Source organism: Amia ocellicauda, chromosome 14, assembly GCF_036373705.1.
Source record: "Amia ocellicauda isolate fAmiCal2 chromosome 14, fAmiCal2.hap1, whole genome shotgun sequence".
Classification (NCBI taxonomy): domain Eukaryota; kingdom Metazoa; phylum Chordata; class Actinopteri; order Amiiformes; family Amiidae; genus Amia; species Amia ocellicauda.
In genome coordinates, this window is record NC_089863.1 from 20,624,850 (window position 1) to 20,643,591 (window position 18,742).

General features: G+C 40.7%; 2 long non-coding RNA genes across 2 annotated transcripts; both read left to right on the forward strand.

The window, feature by feature from the left end:
• Positions 1-11,608: 11,608 nt before the first annotated feature.
• LOC136767956 (uncharacterized) lies at positions 11,609-14,902 on the forward strand. The gene is made up of 3 exons (XR_010821903.1): positions 11,609-11,728; positions 11,852-11,961; positions 14,751-14,902. It is a non-coding gene; the product is annotated as an uncharacterized LOC136767956 (long non-coding RNA).
• Positions 14,903-14,939: 37 nt separating this feature from the next.
• LOC136767972 (uncharacterized) lies at positions 14,940-17,591 on the forward strand. The gene is made up of 3 exons (XR_010821919.1): positions 14,940-15,114; positions 15,411-15,443; positions 16,599-17,591. It is a non-coding gene; the product is annotated as an uncharacterized LOC136767972 (long non-coding RNA).
• Positions 17,592-18,742: the final 1,151 nt, after the last annotated feature.

Here is an 18,742-nt window from a genome sequence, read left to right on the forward strand (position 1 = left end):
AACAGCAGCCTAAGTGTTGATACACAGCTCACAGTGCACCTTGCTCTTTAGTCGCTCTATGGATGAATAACATTTTCATATTTGGCGACACATAGAAATGTAATTTCTTACTGTAAAAAAGTGAAAAAACCTTAATGTTTACACAACACAAAGATCACGTGTGGAAACACCCCGATCAAACTGAAACCACTGTACCAGAAGTTAACATATAACTAAACATATGGTTTATATGTAACAGTGTAAACTGCATACAGCCACACAAACAACTTGAAGCATCTCAAAGAGGACCATGTGCAACCTGTTGTTGTTTTTAAAAGGCATTACTATATCGGCTACTTAGTGGTTAACATACTTAATGCCTTCCCCGTTATTGTACCAGATAATAACAGTAAACAATATTATTATTAAACAGTAGGGTTGATAACTATATTATATGTTTATGATTATTGTGTTTGTTGTTTCGATATATCGACAACATATTTTACAGTAAACGGGTTTTAAACGATATGTCCAAGAAAAGAAAAGAAAAAAAACGCATCCCAGTTTGCGCTATGCGATCCGGACCACTACTTGGACCGCTGTGCCGAGGTCCGGACCTCTGAGCACAAAATGCTACAACCCCTTCTCTATTAGTTGGTTTAAAATGTAGCACGTTATATTACTCGTTATATTACCCGCTACATTCCTTCCCTTTGCCCTGCAAAACAATGTGACTCATCTCCATAGTCTGGTAATGCGTTTTTTAAATGTGTGCCAAACAAATAAACTGTAACTTAAAGCTGTGTGTTACCTTAGTTCTCGGGTCAGTAGTGTAGATTACTGTGATTGAATCCGGCTGGACGATATTATCTTACTGCTACACAAGGTTTATTAATCAGCAACTTCATTACAAAGGCTCAGCAATAATAGAAAACAAAGTCATCTGTAGTCTGCTGGTAGAGATCGCTGTGCACTCGATTACACTGTAAAATCAAATGCATATTTTTATTTACTAGCTTCAAAATAACCATTCACAAAACTAACAGCACTTAATCATTTACTTCAATTGAGAGAGCCTTTCAATAGATATCAATACAGAAATTAAAAGTGACAAGTCTAACCCATACCAGGAAATAAACAAATAAAATACGAAATAAATATATAAATTAATACATATAAAAAGGAAATGCATCTAAATATATATGTATGTATTTATGTACTTCCTATTTTATTTATTTCGTTATTTATTTATTTATATTTTAATGCTGGCACAGGTTTACCCTCTATAAAGAAAGAAAGCTTGTATCTTAGCTGGTATAGTGATTAAATTGCGCCACTATGAGCCCGTTGTTGTGGGTTTGATTCTTGCTGTGCACATATTATTAATGTACAAGTTGTCATATTATTTATATGAATTGGCGCGGGAGGAATTGACGGGGATGATTTGTCATGGACCTGATAAATGTCCATGTATTTATTTATTTCAACATTTATTTATTTCTGTATTTCTTGTAATATAGTCCACAGGAGCGATTCTGCACAGATTTCTGAGTGACGTCATGCAGCAGCACTTGAAAAACTAGCAACTCTGTATTTCTGTGCAGAACTGCGGAAATCTGCATTACGCGAACTTCACAAACACCAGTGTACGTCACTTTACTGGAAAGCTACACACTTTTTACTCTTTTAAGATATTAAAGGACAACTATGTTTCAAAGTCACTTAGATGCTTTCCTCTTGCCATATTGGTCCAAAATCCAGGTCAACTGGGCCTGCTCAGCATTTGTATACATGCCACAGAGCAGGATAGGATGTAAATTGTATCATGCAGTACACCAATGTACTGGGATAATCTTTTAAAAGAGAGTGCATAAAAAAGGATAAGGGTGCAACAAGCTAGCTTTATTGAACTCATTTTCAATCGGAATCAGTAGTTAGCTTTGAAATCAACACAACATACCATGTAAGCAGATAACTAGCCAACCAAATGTGAAGCAGCAATGACAGAATGAATGACCTGCTGACTAGTTAAATGCTGTTGCAGTGTGATAACTGACGCATTATTTGTTTGTACAAGTTAAAAGAAAATAGATGACACTCCACCACAAAAATTCAGAAACACTCCCATTTCCACAGCAAGAAGTGTATGTGAAAACACTACTGTCTAAATAATATATCCTGAAATGGTCACAATTTAAAAGTGCAACATAACCGGTTTGTTTATTGTGGGTTTTAAGTTAAAGTAAGTTGCTGATTGGCCTTTAATGGTTAATTGCAATGCATAATGCTTTTGTTTCCTATCATGATGCTGTGTATATTGTGGGTCTGTTGTACACTGTCCATATACATCGTGTTGTAATGCTAACTGTATCAAACGCCTCTATGCACAACTATACATGAAAAACCACTCTGTAAGATCATTAAAACAACGTATTAAACAACAAGGTGCAATGCACAAGACACTCCTTTGCCTCTGCATGGCTGTGGGTAAACAGCAGCCAGTGGCGCTGCCAAGGGGTGGCCAGGGGGGGCACGGCCACCCTGATTCAATCAGCGTTGTTTAATTGAGTCCAGCATCAAATTAAATACTTAAGACGCAACAGTCTAGCAAAAATCACTGCATTGCTATAAATCACAGGGGGGGGGAGTTTGTATTTATGTTTAATTGACTACATGCTGCTCAGTAATTCATATTTGCATCTCACTCACTTCACAATACTCCCCAGGGGCGAGCAGGCGACCTTCATTGCCAGCCCTGGCACTCGTCCCACCTCTGGGGCAGAGAGTGCTGTCGTCTCAGCACCAGTGCGCAGCCCCGGATTTCAGCGCCCAGACAGTGTCCATTGTGTCTGTGAATTGTGTGGAAAATTGTGTTTTGTTTTGTGTTCACAGTACACAGGTAAAGCGAGGCACACCCCGGACCTGAAACAAACTGCGCTCCCGAGATGGGCTGAGTGTGCTTCGCTTTAGAGCAGGGGTTCCCAAAGTGCGCCTCGGGGGCCAAATGTGGCCCACAGGATATTTGGTGCGGCCCCCCCAAACCCAACCTTCAACCTTCCCTTTTCTGAACCTTAAAAAGGTAAGTTGTGGTTCATTTTCTGCTGTGGCCCCCCATCCCATGCAACCTCCGGAAATTGGTCCTCCATCACCAGACACTGGAAACACCTGCTTTGGAGGGTCTGAGCTCATCTGTACAGTTCATATGGCTGAAAATAACCAAGTGTGAAAACAGTGTATTTTGTGGTTTTTACTCTTTTTTAAATCATAATTTAATTTCTTAATGGAATTATATGAGCATACATAAAAAACAGTACATTATAACAGTGCAATATTCAAATAATATACTTTTATATTGTTATTAACCAAAATACTGTGATTATTATAATAATTATAATTATTATTACTTAACATATATACATACATATATTTAATTTTAACATAGTTATTCACAGATGGTCTGTGTTCCCAAAGAACAATAGTGTGAATGGTAAGTGGACTGAGACCTCATCACATCTGAAGTTGACCAGAAAGAGATCTAAGTCCTCTTTCAAGGCCAGGCCCACAATAACTATCTTCTCTGTATGACTGGTTTCATGAAAAGAAAAGGCCAGAGGAGAGATTAAGAACTGTTGCTTGAGCTGTTAGGAATCATCAATACCTCCGAAGCTGAACAGTTAAACCGGAAACTTTCCTCAAGCCTCAAGCTTTCAGAAATGAAAGACATCGGACCCTTTGGAAGTTTCTCCTGATGGAACATTAACACTTTTTAGATCTGGTTAGTTTTTACCATTTTAATCATCAACTAAACAAGCTATCATTACTATTTGAAATTTTAGGTTATTGTATGATAATTTTATGATAATGATACCTCATTTTATGTTTATATGCAATAAACTATGTCATATATGTTGAGGATTATAACCAACCCTGTTTTGATTTTGATAGAGCAAAGAATGCCAGCAGTGATGCTCAAATCTCTGGCACAAGGACGCATTGTTTCTGCACGACCCCAAGACACGGATGAGAAGGGCAGCAGCAGTACATTTTCCTTTCATATGTTTCCCATAGAAAATGAAAATAAGGTATTTTAAAGCATTAAGTGATTCAATAATAAATATAATAATATAAATAATAATAATAATAAAAAAATAAAATATCACCTTCAGGTCTTTGAGTGGCCCCAGGGAAAATCTGTGGCACACCTTGCAAACTGATTTTTTTAAGCAAATCCCCAACTGCAGAGAGCTTGAGCAAATCTTCCAAAAATAACGGGTGACAATTTCAGCAAGCCGGTGTGCAAAGTTAAATACTTTAATTGCTACCAGAGGTGCTTCCACCAAATATTGAGTTGACAGGAGTGAATACTAATGCAATCAACATAAATATATCTGAATATATCTTTTCCTCTGGATATGTAGTTGAAATGTTTTGTGTTCCTGCTGGACAGTTTTGAGAGTGAAAGCAGAGACGAAAATCTGATATCAACTTTGGAGGGGACAATTCCATGACATTTTCTCAAGAGCATATCCTGAAGGGGACACCAAAAGTAGTGCTGTAACACATAGCCTACGCTGTAATATGTTAAATGTATATTGAGGAACCATAATTACTACTACTGGATCATTGATAGGTAGTTAACTGAAGGGTTGTCCCAACTTGTTCAAATGTTTAAATCATTATAATACTACTAATAATAATAGTAAGTGTGTTCCTTATCAGTCCCATATGTATGCAGGTATTTGTATTTACAACCAGCAATACCAAGAAAGGCCAGTAGGTGGCAATGGTACTGTACACTGTGTCTGGGTGCAGTTACCGTAAATACTATGAGCATGGTGTCTCATCTAAAAGAATCTCCATGGAGAACCATCACAAAGTTGGTCTCAGTATTGAATTGACCTTTTATTTTACTTTTTCTGATACATTTATATAGTCATTAAATATGTGCCACTGACCTGAGTCTACTACAATAGCTTTACAAGCATAAAAAGCTAAAAATAAGTACAGTTCTAAAAGCAAAATAACTACTTCAATGAATAACCCCAATAAATCAATCAAAATATCTATCAAAAATACTTATTTATTGTTCAGTCACTGTCTCAACTCTTCAAACAACAGCTATGGACAAGTATGTCACACAAAGTATGCAATTGTAAATACAATAACATCAAATAAATAATTTGTAAGTGTACTGCCGTGTAGTAAAAACTGAAAACTACTAAACAAATGAACAAATATCATATTATACACCAGGGGTTCTCAAACAGGGGTTTGTGGACCCCTTGGGGTCCCTGGTGTAATTGCAAGGGGTCCGTGAAATAAAAAAGTGTAATGAACGTATTCAGTACCACAAGGTTTCCAGTTACTTTACAAATAATATAGAGGGGGTGGGGGTCCCTGAGGACTGCTCAAAACCTTGCCTGCCTTGCCTCAAAATATCCAGGGGTTCAGTACCCAAAAAAGGTTGAGAACCACTGCTATACACACTACTGAACTAATGAACAAAAAAAAAAAAACCTATGTTTGTGGGTTTCAATGGATCCAACTAATTGCTGGCAGATATTTTCCCTCTTGTCTTTATGTACATTACAGACAACTGCGCCGTTCAACCTGTCTTGGTCCATGCTAGCCCGTAGCCAAGTCTTCAACCTGCAGAGTGCGCTGAAACTCCTCTCAGCCTCACATGAAGACACTGGCACCACAAACAAAATTCTGATCAGCACCTCAACTTGGTCAAAGAACACTGCTGCTACAGGGGTATTTGTTGTGAAAGAGAGGCAACTGCACTGAAAGAAAATCTATGTTCAGCTCAGGGTACTGATGTAGAAACTCATCCAACTCCCCTGTGAGAAGTGCTCTTTCCAACTTTTGCAGGACATTTAGACTGTCCTGGTCAAAATGGTCACCAAACTGAACCTCCACACCATCCAACACTTAAAAAAATTCTGCCCTATAGTGATCCACTGCTTTGCCAGCAAATCATCTTGAGTGTGTGTGACGATGACAAACGGGGGAAAAATTGCCACCGTCACGTGACCACACCACCCCTATTTTATTCCAGTGAGGAGGGGGTCTCACTATTCCCCCCTCTCCCCGAGCAGGCTTTAGCAAGATCCCAATGTACACACCACAGTGTCGATATTTGGAATTACAAAACAACAAGTTTATTACGATGGTTGACTGGTGGGGCACGAAGTCCGCCAGCCTAGATGCCCTATTACCTACAATGAGAAACTCTAAAACCGCCTTTAATAACAGGCGATTGCGCTAGCAATCGATAAAAAACAAAACAAAAAAACAAGCAGAAAATGTTTAAAAGACAGGCAAAATAAATAATGAATGAAAACAGTTGTGCTAATTAAAGGAGTGGGGGACAACGCCCAATCAGACGGGTGTGTCCTTAATTGGTGTCTGCAGTTGGTGAGAATGTTGCCTTTAAGTGAAAACAATTAAGTGAAAAAAACAAAGCAAATCAAGTGAAAATTAACAAGTAATATAACAAATAAAAAAGTAAGGACAAATGAAAATAAAAACCCACAAACTCTGTAATAAAATAAACATAATAAATAACACCAATTAATAGGCAACACCAATCACCCCTCCCAGCACCTCTTGTAACATGTGTCTCAATGGATTCAATGGAGTCAATCAATGTTGCTTTCTCATACCAGAGACAGTCTGAGTTTTCTTCTGCAGTGAAATGTTCAGGCATTCAAGCTCTCCACAAACAGGCCCAACAAAGTTTTGCCTTTGCTGAAGTGCTCAGATGAGCCACTGGCAGTTAAAGTTGTCTTGGATGCTGTTTTTGCCATCTCCTCTAGGCTCAGTACCTGCTCATACTGCCCTAGCACAGCTCTAATAGCAGGATTCTGCACAGTCCACCTTGTTGGACATAGGGGCTTCAGAGTGGTCAGATGTGTATCTTTGGACATGGTAATTGATTCAAACATGCACTTAAACTTTCCTGACTGGCCATAGAGGACACCTAACTGATGAAAGAAAGGGAATCCCGGATCAGTGGGGAGGCTGAGCAGCCAACCTGTGTAATCAGATGTACACAGTGTGCTCCACGACGCATACCACCTCATCTGTGAAGCATGTTATGGCATGGGCATGTATAGCTGCCAAGGGAACTGGTTGAAAATAAACTAAAACTTGCACTTACAGTTTATAAAAGCTTTTTTTTTACATTCTAAAGCTCAGAGAGACAGTGTAGCGCCACATTCGCCAACAGAGCAATTAAAATTAATACCTCGCAAACATCAACTGTTAAATCATAGCTAAAAGGACAAGACTCCAAGAGGACTGAACCCAGCTCCGATACATCAAACACACACATTGAGAAGGAGGAGGATAATAAATGGACACTAGCTCTGCCTGCTGAACCCGATACAGACAGCACTGCTGGTGTTAGCAAGCGTCGGAAAACGGCAACAAGGCGGTACGATCCAAAATTATCTAAGTTTGGGATTTACACCGGGAAGGAGGAAGAGCCGAGACCACAGTGTGTCGAGAGCATGAAGCCAACGCATCTGAGGTGGTACTTCACCACGAAACATGCGATCCTGAGTTGATTTTTTCAGAGGAAACTTCAAAGATCTGAAGCAGCACAAGTCCACCACAAGGAACAGTGCTACTCCAGTTTCCAAAGTACAAGAAGCATCTAACCATGCTAGTCTGTGCATTGCTAAAGCAGGTGAGCCCACACTATTGGTGACGAACTTTGTTTACCATTTTGGCAAAAGAGCTGACGCATTATGTGTGGAGAAAAAGCTGCTGAACAGCTCGACCTGGTACTCCTTTCACTCGCAAAATTATTGATATGGTACATGATGTCAGAAGTACGCTGATTAGATGAGTTTACGATGTCGCCAATTTGGCCAATTTGCAGGTTTGTATTAGATATGAGTTTGAGGGCATGTCCCATGAGGACTTTGTGTTCTGTAAGCCGCTACCAACAAGAACTATACAAGGGAGCATATTTTTCTCCTTCTGAATGAATTTATCAAAGAGAATGGCATCGACTGGAAAAAATGTGTCGGAGTTTGTACAGAGCAGTGACAGGCCGACACAGAGGTGTAGTTGCCCGGATTAGGGAGGTCGCTGTGGATATGAAGTGGACGCACTGCAGCATCCACCGAGGCGAGGCACTGGCAGTCATGAACATGCCTGATTTAAAATCTGCACTAGGCTCTGCTGTCAAAGTAGTGAATTTAATCAAAGCCCGACCAATGAATTCACGTCTGTTCAGTGTGCTTTGTAATGAAATGGGCAGTGGACGTGCAGCTTTTGCTACATACTGAAGTGAGATGGTTATCAAGGGGCAGAGGCTCACGGGGCTCTTTGAACTGCACTCTGAGGTCCAGATGTTTCTACATGGCCAGAAATCTCCTTTGGCAAGTCTATTTGATGATCCAGTATGGCTGATACAATTAGCCTACCTGGCTGATATATTCTCACATTTGAATGAGCTGAATATGGGACTGCAGGGGCTCTCTTTAACAATTGTTGATGTGTCTGACAAGATCACTGCTATGAAGTAAAAGCTGCAGCTTTTGTTAATAAAATCAAGGCAGACAATGTCTGTACTTTCCCAACGTTGAAGAACCATCTGCACACATATGGTGTAGCACTTGATGCTGCAGTTTGTGATGTGATTGTTGTGAAACTTTTGTCATTGGAAGAAAAGTTCTCAGAGTATTTTCCAGTAGAGGCCACACCAGAGTGGATCAGGAACCCCTTTACTGTTAATGTCATGGGAATACCCGAGGATCTGTCCTGTGCAGGATAAAATGCTTGAGTTAACATCTGATGATACTTCGATGTCAGAATTGAAACAACTGTCACTGTTGAACTTCTGGATCCAAAGACAGAGTGACTACCCAGCCCTCTCATTAAAGGCTGTGCTTTTTTGATGCTTTTTGCTACTACCTATCTTTGCAAGAAAGATTGATCTGATCTAACTGCAATCAATACAAAGTATCGCAACAAAATGAATGCTGAGCCAGATCTGCGTTTGAAGCTCACTGCCCTCGTCCCTGACATTGCAAGGCTTTCCTCGGCTAAACAGGCTCACCCCTCTCACTAAAAGTGCTCAGTGATTTTTATTATTTGTGCATGTGCAAAATATTTTTTGCTATCTTTCAACAAAACAAAAAATAAAAACAAAAAAACACTGCACTCGGATTGATGTAACCTGGAATCCACAACAGAAATTCATGATTTACCAGAACTGGTAAAATTGGACTTATCTGCTTTTGCAAATGAACACTTCATTTGCAACCATGAGTGCATGCACTTTTTGTTTTGTTTGATTCTCACTCTTCTGCTACAATTACTCCTGCTGTACAGAAAGTCCAGCCTGCCTCACAGCAACAGGACACAGTCCCTGGCCACCGTATTTACCAAGGACAACAAATTGCACCACTTTGCCAGGTGGTGTCACTCCACCTCAGCAGCTGCCTCCACCCAGCAACCACAAACAACACCAGCCAGAATCCACATGGTCCTCTCCCACCCAACTGGTTTTAAGACCATGTCTGCTGCACAGCTCACCTCTTTTCTGGGCATGACGGCATATTAGCTCCGCTTCCTGCCACAGTACTCTGCCACAACGTCACCTCTGCGTGAGCTGCTTAAAAAATATGCTCCTTGGGCTTGGACTGCAGACTGCCAGGATGCAGTGCACCTTCTCAAGCACCAGCTCACTACTGCACCCATCCTGGCGCACTTTGATCTTGCCAGCCCCACCTTGGTCACCTGTGACGCCTCTGCTACTGCATTGGGTGCCATTCTTTCGCAACTCCAGGATGGGAAGGAGAGGCCTATTGCTTTCACTTCTCATGCCTTAAGCCTATCAGAGCAGAAGTACTCAGTGGGGGAGCGCGAGGCACTAGCATGCGTCTGGGCATGTACTTGTACGGCCAGTCGTTCTCACTCCGCACTGATCACCAGGCTCTAACAGCCTTGATGTCCACCTCAGGCATGGGACACAGGCCACTTTGGAATTACAGGTGGGCGAATCGTCTGCAGCAGTACAATTTTAAACTTCAGTTCACCCCTGACCGGGACAATGTGGTGGCAGATCTACCCTCCAGAGCCGTTGTTACTCCTGGACCTACCTGTCAGCCGGTGGACATGGAAGACGACCTCATCCAGCTGTTACATGCCCCTCTACAGGCTACGGTTTTTCTCCTGGAGCTTCAGCAGGCATCAGCGGAGGATCCCCTCTTTTGCACACTGCGCTCCTTTATCACGGATTGCTGGCCAGCCCAGGTGCCCGAAAAGCTAGCACCATTCACCAGAGTCAAGGAGGAGCTGTCATGCTGGAATGACACCTGTGTGGCCCGTGGTCACTGCACAGTTGTGCCAAGCGCTCTACGTGTAAGAGTGCTGGCTATGGCTCACGAAGGCCACCTGGGTAGCATCAGGCTGAAGCAGCAGTGTCGGGACCTCGTGTAGTGGCCTGGTATCGACCACGATGTTGAGGCACTTATCAGGGACTGTACAGCCTGCCTACTCAGCAGGAAAACTGGCCAGCTAGCCCTGCCACCCCTGCAGCCGCTGACTTGACCATCTAAACTCTGGGAGAACCTACAGATGGACATTTGTGGGGAAATACATGTTCCCCATCACCAGCGCTACCTTGTGGTCATTTATGATCTCCATTCTAAATGGCCTGAGGTCTTTCCCACTGGCTTTGTCACCTCTCAGGTCATAATCAATATTTTAGACATCACCATTAATACTGACAGTGGGCCACAGTTCGTGTCTGCGAAATTCAATGCTTTCCTCAGTGACAAGGGGATCAAGCATATCCACACCGCCGTATATCACCCGCAGGCCAACGGAGGAGTCGAGCGGTTTAATCAAACCCTGAAGAATGGCATCCAAGCACATCTGGCCCAAGGTTGATCATTTCAGACAGCTCTACTTCAGACCCTCCTGCACTATAGAGCAACCCAGCACTCCACAACAGGGGTCACACCAGCACTGCTAATGCTGGGGCGAGAGTTGCTACGGCTGCTTAATAGGCTGCGTTCACCAAAGCCGCACCCTCACACCAGGGTTTGCCAGCACCAGCAATGGTTCGACAAGGCCTACAGAGTTAAGCCATCAGCTATACGTGTCTCGGACTGGGTCAGGGCTAAGTGGCCCCACCGTAGTAACAAGTTTCAGTCCTTCTGGTCTTCGCCGAAGCATTTAAGCAGCCAGCTGGGACCAGACATTTTTCAGCTTCAGGACAGGTCCCGGTGGCAGGCTAGCCGACTGCGTAAAGTGCCACTTCCAGCACCTCAGCCAGTACTTTTTGGCCACCATGTAACTGCAGAGTTACCTTGCTAGGGAGAGATGAAACAGAAGTCAATAAATGCTCAGTGAGTTCACCCAAATTACTTCGTTTGAGTCGATTTCTTACACCATATCAGCATTGTCATGGACCCCATATCCGTCTATTTATTTCAACATTTTATTGATCAATGTATTATTTTCTCTGTGTATTTAAAATTTTACCCTGGATAGTTCTCCACAGGGGGTTCAGCACAGATTTCTGCAGGTGTGGCTTAGTGGCGTCATGCAGTAGCACTCGAAAAACAAGCATCTCTGCATTTCTGTGCAAAACTGTGGAAATCTGAGCTTCACAAACTTGACTAGTGTACTTCAATTTCCAGGAAAGGGCTGCACACTTTTTTTTTACTCTTTTGAGATATTAAACCCCAATTATAATTTTTATTTATTAGCTCACGTGTCGGTAAGTAAAGTATCTGAAGTTTTACTATTCAATGCTATCAATATTTAATGCTTAAAAGTTTAACACTTACTAAAATATTGGCAGATGTGTAAAGCCTGCATGAATGCTGTCTTTGTGTTCCAGGATGTGACAAAACTACAAGACCACACTTTAAACACAGACACATCATCACAGAGAGTTACTCAATCATACGGAGTGGACAACTGCACTACACTACATACTGCCATTATTTGGTAAGTTTTACATTTTATTTTTTTATTATAATAATTTATTATAATTTATTATAATAATTACACTATAAAAACACATGAAGATGCATAAAACCATGATTTCAGTTGTAAGGTGTGGCACAAGGTGTCCGGCTGTGCTCTCTCTGCAACCCGAGTCCAGAAGTAAATCAGATCAGCAATACAGTTCTGGTGCCCTGAGCGATATAACAAAATGCTCTTTACAGATGCGAATTCCTTTGAGAATTTGACATCTGATATTAGGTCATGACTCCCCTTTTGTGTGTGTATATATGTATGTATGTATGTTTCTTTTGTGTAATTACTTTAATTTCTTTAATATTTCCTGTGTTGTGCACCCACTATGTCAAGTCGAAATTGCACCTGTAGTGGCCGTGGGAAAGAACTAAACTATAAAAATGTGTTACATTAAAGCAAAGTTATGGGTGTGCTGTCAGGACAGAGTGATGCACAATTTATTTTCCTGTGTGCAGGAGGAAGATGGCAGCATCCCTCCCCAGTAAGCCTGAGCCTTACATTTTCATAGGAGGGGTTTAATTGTGCATCGTTGAAATATTTTAGGTATTGGCCTAATTCTGCTATTCCTTTAGTAACTCCTCATTTATCCTGATCTGTCTTAGAGTTTGACTGGACTGATTGTTAACCTGTGGCATGTTATAATGTTTTAATTTTGTAAAAACTTTGCCATATCTTGTTTGTTTTCTAAGATACTTAAATGTTTAGCTTTTATCTGTTTCACTTCCTCCTTTATTGACCTCTTGCTCTTGTATTATTGAAAAAAGCTCTTTGCATTAGGTAGAGCTCCAAGAGCTGTTTGTTTCTATTTCCCTCTTTGCTTTCCTGATCCCTTTCTTAAGATTTATTTGCAGTTCAACATATTCTTTGTATTCTTTGTATTTGTTTTGTCTCCATCCCTTTTGTATGCACTATACAACATTTTCTTTCTCTTGATATTTTTTTACATACTTCTATTAAGTAATTTTGTCTAATGTTGGTCCTCAATTTGCTAGGTTTTGGTACACATTTCTCCTGGGCCTCATTTATTCTTAAAATATAACCATCAATTTTCGACTGAATCTGAATCCAGCGTGCCCCAGTCTAATTCTACGTGCTGCCCCATATCTTCAAGGTTTTCAAAAGAAACAGCTCTTGGAGCTATAACTAATACAGTAAGAGGTCAATAAAGGAGGAGGTGAAACGGATAAAGGGCAAAAATTGAAGTATCTTGGGAAACAAACAAGATGTGGCAAATATTCTAAATGAGTATTTCACAGAGGTTTTTACAAAAGAAAAGACAGATAACATGTCACAGGTTAACAATCAGTCCAGTCAAATCCCAAGAGAGATCAGGATAAATGAGGAGGAGGTACTAAAAGGACTAGCAGAATTAAAAACAAACAAATCACCTGGGCCAGATGGGATATTTCCAACAGTACTTAAAGAAAAGAGGGAAATTATTTATAAAATATTATAAAACACACTTAGAACAGGGGATGTGCCAACTGACAGGAAGACAGCAAATGTCATACCAATCCACAAGAAAGGGGACAAAACTGAGCCAGGAAATTACAGACCAATCAGTCTCACCTGCCTCACTTAAACTTAAACTTATTCAACAGAAAATAGAGGGGGATCTTAATGAAAACCATATTCTTGGAGATAGTCGACATGGGTTTAGACGAGGCAGATCATGTCTTACTAATTTATTAGAATTTTTTGAACATGCATGACTCTTCTTCATATCTCAATCATAACAAACACAAAACACATGAACCAGGAAGGACATCGCTAGCGGACAGTTTCCTATCAATCTCTGCATGGACTGACTATGGCAGTAACACACCAGCAGAGGGCAGCATCCTTGGTAAACTAGTATAAAATGTACACGGCCAAATTGTCAAAAGAAACAGATACTATGCATAGTGTTAGACACACAGCTTGTGAACAGACAAGGCAGGCAACTGCCTGGGGCCCCAGGCTGTTAGGGCCCCCGGAGGTTATTTATGACATAGCCTAATGGTGATGAACGCTGGTTGGAGGGCCCCCCTGGGATTTTTGCCTAGGGCCCCAACACACTCTAGAATCGCCACTGCATAGTGTTCCTGATATTATGAATACAAGAGATTTATAAGGTAAACAATAAACATCAGATAATGATTTGGATAAGAATATAAGAAATATCAAAGTAAACAAGTGGTTCTTTATAGAGATGATCAAGTCTGATCTACACACACAAAGGGAAAAAGATAAAAAGATATACAGTTAAGTCCATAAATATTTGGACAGTGACACATAATTTTGTCATAATTTTGGCTCCGTACGCCACCACAATGGATTTGAAAGGAAACAACCAAGATCCCCCCAATTTTAGGGTCTCAAATTTGGATACACTAACATAATCATGAATTAAATTGTGAGTTTCAATACCTGGTTGCAAATCCTTTGCAGTCAATGACTGCCTGAAGTCTGGAACCCATAGACATCACAGATGCTGGGTTTCTTCCCTGGTGATGCTCTGCCTGCACTGTAGCTGTCTTTAGTTCCTACTTGTTCTTGAGGCATTTTGCCCTCAGTTTTGCCTTCAGCAAGTGAAATGCTGCTCAGTTGCATTCAGGTCAGGTGATTGACTTGGCCATTGTAGAACAGGGAATGCTGACTCTCTCAAAACAAAGACAATTATCACAGTCACAGTGTTTCAGGTCCCTACTTTTTGTTTGGGGTTATACAAAATACAGTAAATTACCTCTTCACCTGTCTCCCTCTCTCCTCCCCAGGCCATGAATTTGTGGATAGATACAGAGATAAACTCATTCAAAGAGTCTCTTTGGTGGAGCCATTAGCAGACGCCCTGCTCTCACAATGCCTGATCCAGACTGAAATGTACTCCAATGTCTTCGCTGCCAGCACCAGTGAGAAGAAAATGAGAGAGCTGTATGAAGTCCTGCACAGTTGGGGACCTTAAACAGCAAGATCCTTAGCTGGTCAAAGCGCTGAGTACCCAGACAGCAAACTAAGTTGGCCCAATGTTGGTTTATGGTTGGCTTGGTTGGCAAGTGGTCAGTTGTCACGCTAACTGTGGGCCAACTTTGGCCCAACAATTTGCATCTCAAGTAAAATAAAATAAAATAAAAAAATAAGGTATGTGGAGAGAGAGAGAGAAAATAAGTTATTGTGCTACCCCCTATTTCTGAAAGCTGACTTATGTGATGTACCCAGTAAATCTGTATTACTGAGGGTTAGTATTGTTCATGAAGAAGAAAAAATGAAAATTAAACAAGTTGTTCTGTTTATGTTTTTGATTGTTCTTATTGGTTGATTAATATAAACATGAGCAGAGTACCTCAGGGTGAGGAGTTTGCTGAAGATGTTGCGGTAAACCAGAGGTAAAAATTAATAAATACATTGTTTCATTTAGTTTGCTTGTTTGTTTTTAGCCTGGAAGAAGACTTACAGCATCGGATTTCAAGGTAAGATATGTTTTGAATGAAATTATTTGTAACTCTTAATCTTAGAGTACAAGAAAATAGTCATACATTTTCTCAAACAGTAAATGTAATTATTTTTTAGGAAAACTGATGTCTTGAGAAAACAACTTTACCCAGAATTAATAATGCTTTATAATGATTACGATTATTATTTGCATTGATTTGTGTGTGGTACCCAAGGACAGGGTACCGAGGGAGAAGTGTTGTGCCTGTGCATGGTTCACATTACCTTTTTTCTCAATAATCAAACCATAAAACTAGAAGACCTAACTTTATGTTTGCCAGTTATTTTAATGTATTTAAACAAAATAAGAAATACTTAAACCTCTATTTTTAGTGTTTCTCTTTAAATATATGTTTTAAATTCACCTTTGCAACCATTACTGCCTATGCAAGGTGTCTCTGTAAAAAGCCCAGGGCTGGGAATAAATCAAAACTATGACCCACACGCTAATAGAAAACTACAGAACTGTACTCAGTTGCGGCTTCATTTTTAGTAAGATGACACTTTCTTCTAATCAGAAATGTAACCGTTATGATGTACAGGTTTGTAGTTTGCTGTTCAGGTTTAGTGGAGGCGAGGCCCGGCCTCTTCACTGACTCCACTTCCAGTTTGGTATTATTATTATTATTATTTATTTATTAGCAGACGCCCTTATCCAGGGCGACTTACAAAATATAAGTGCAATACAAAGTGCAAAAATACAGTGCAGTACAAGGCATAAAACATTTTACAAATTCCAATTTACACAAGTGAATACAATATATGGGGTCTTACATCCTGGACTGTAAAAGCTGGTGAGTGCAGGCAAGATGTCAAGATGACTTTGGTGGGCAGGTCGTTCCACCACTTAGGGTTCAGGGATGAGAAGGAGCGGCTCTGGAGGAAGGAGAGTGGAGAGGAGGCAGAATTAGTCTTCTGGCACTGGAGGAGCGCAGTGGTCTGGTGGGGATGTATGGAGAGACGAGTGTCTGGAGGTAGCTTGGTGAGGGTCAGTGTCTTGAACTGAATAGCCTAACAACACACTTAACCCAACAACCTCCAGGATGCAGAGTGATGATCACAAGAAAACATTTACAACTAAGGTGTCTCACTTTATTCAGCTTTATATTGAGCACCAGAAGTTTCATTAGCAGACTGGAGCTCATATACTCTCGGAGCCCGGAGCCAGCAGCCAGCTCCAGAACCCAGAGCTGGAGCAGAGCTGGTATTGCTGTAACCGGAGCGAAACTGGACTCGGGCTCATCTGAGCACTCTGGAGCCTGGAGCTGGAGCTGAGGTCATGGAGCTGCTCCACTCTTTCCCCTTCCACTAAACTCTCCCAGATATTTCCAGTTTTCTTGAATTAACAAAATATATAACTTCATAGGTATAGTTGTGTGTTGGGGGTTATAAAATAAGATCAGTTCTCACTCCAGCTATTAGTACATAATACATAATTTTGTATTAATTGTAATTATATGACACCTTCACTTTCTCACTCTATTCAAGAAGTGATTCTATAATCTCAGGGCACATCTCTCGTGAACCACTTCCAAAAGAAGGAAAGTCCATTTTAACTCAATTAAAGTTAGCTCAGTTAAAGACCAAATTCTTCATCTGCCTAAATGAATCTGTTATCGGAAATGTCCTGACTTTTGTTTGTCCAAAAGTTGGTGCCAGGGAGTTAAGGTCACATGCAGGAGTCATGCCCCCTGCACCTTGTTTGACACTATGGTTGCCAATTTTAAGATTAAAATGGAGTTGGTCCCCCCTTTGATGCAATAACAGCCTCCACTCATTCCATTTTTGTTTCAGGAGGCAGTTGAATGAAGGGGGTGATTACTTATGCATTCAATTATTTTCTGTTTTATATTTGTAATTAATTTAGAACAATTTGCAGATTGTATTTTTCACTTTGACATTATGGACATTTTCTGTGTTGATTAGTGGCAAAAACTCCTGATTAAATCAATTCTGATTTCATGTTGTAACGCAGTGAAATGTGGAAAAGGGGGGTGAATACTTTGAGAGCCACTGTATAAACCTGTCAGCAATGGGTGTGGCTGAAATAGCAAAACCCACTAATTGGAAGGGGTGTGCACATACTGTTGGCCTTGTAGTGTAAAAATACCGGACAGTCCAGTAAAATTGCCACAGACATCTTTACAGTGTTCTACTTTTTTTGTTTGAATGCTTAAACAGATGTTTCTTATTGATATTTTGGTTTTGTAAAACAGTTATTTACATAATAAGTTATTAAAAAAAGGAAACGCATGATCGCATCCTAGTTTGCACTGTTTATTGTGGCTCCGGAGCTGGAGCTGGAGCTGAACCTCTGGAGCCACTCTGGAGCCGGAGCCAGCAAACACGGAGCACCGCCAACCCTACTGTGAACTTCTTCATAGGGGCATGTCTATGCACAATGTCCATGAAGATATTCATAAAGATACCTCGGCAGCATACACACCATTCCAATCAACATTTTGAAACTTTTGAATGATCTTTATGTACAATCATGACATCAGCTTTAGGAATTTTGGTTTTCCTTGTAGTTGCAACTATATTGTGATCACTGACTCCTATTGATAAAGACATTGGTTTCGATCAGTGCTTAGGGACATGAGTGTAAATGTGATCAATGCATGTAGAAGAAGTATGACCAGCAAAATTTGTGAAAATTCGTATTGGCAAATAAACCATTTGAGACATATTACAAGCACTAATTAATTATAACAATTTATTCTTCATTGGGCAATTACCGGAGAGCCAGTATATACACTCACCTAAAGGATTATTAGGAACACCTGTTCAATTTCTCATTAATGCAATTATCTAACCAACCAATCACATGGCAGTTGCTTCAATGCATTTAGGGGTGTGGTCCTGGTCAAGACAATCTCCTGAACTCCAAACTGAATGTCTGAATGGGAAAGAAAGGTGATTTAAGCAATTTTGAGCGTGGCATGGTTGTTGGTGCCAGACGGGCCGGTCTGAGTATTTCACAATCTGCTCAGTTACTGGGATTTTCACGCACAACCATTTCTAGGGTTTACAAAGAATGATGTGAAAAGGGAAAAACATCCAGTATGCGGCAGTCCTGTGGGCGAAAATGCCTTGTTGATGCTAGAGGTCAGAGGAGAATGGGCCGACTGATTCAAGCTGATAGAAGAGCAACTTTGACTGAAATAACCACTCGTTACAACCGAGGTATGCAGCAAAGCATTTTTGAAGCCACAAAACGTACAACCTTGAGGCGGATGGGCTACAACAGCAGAAGACCCCACCGGGTACCACTCAT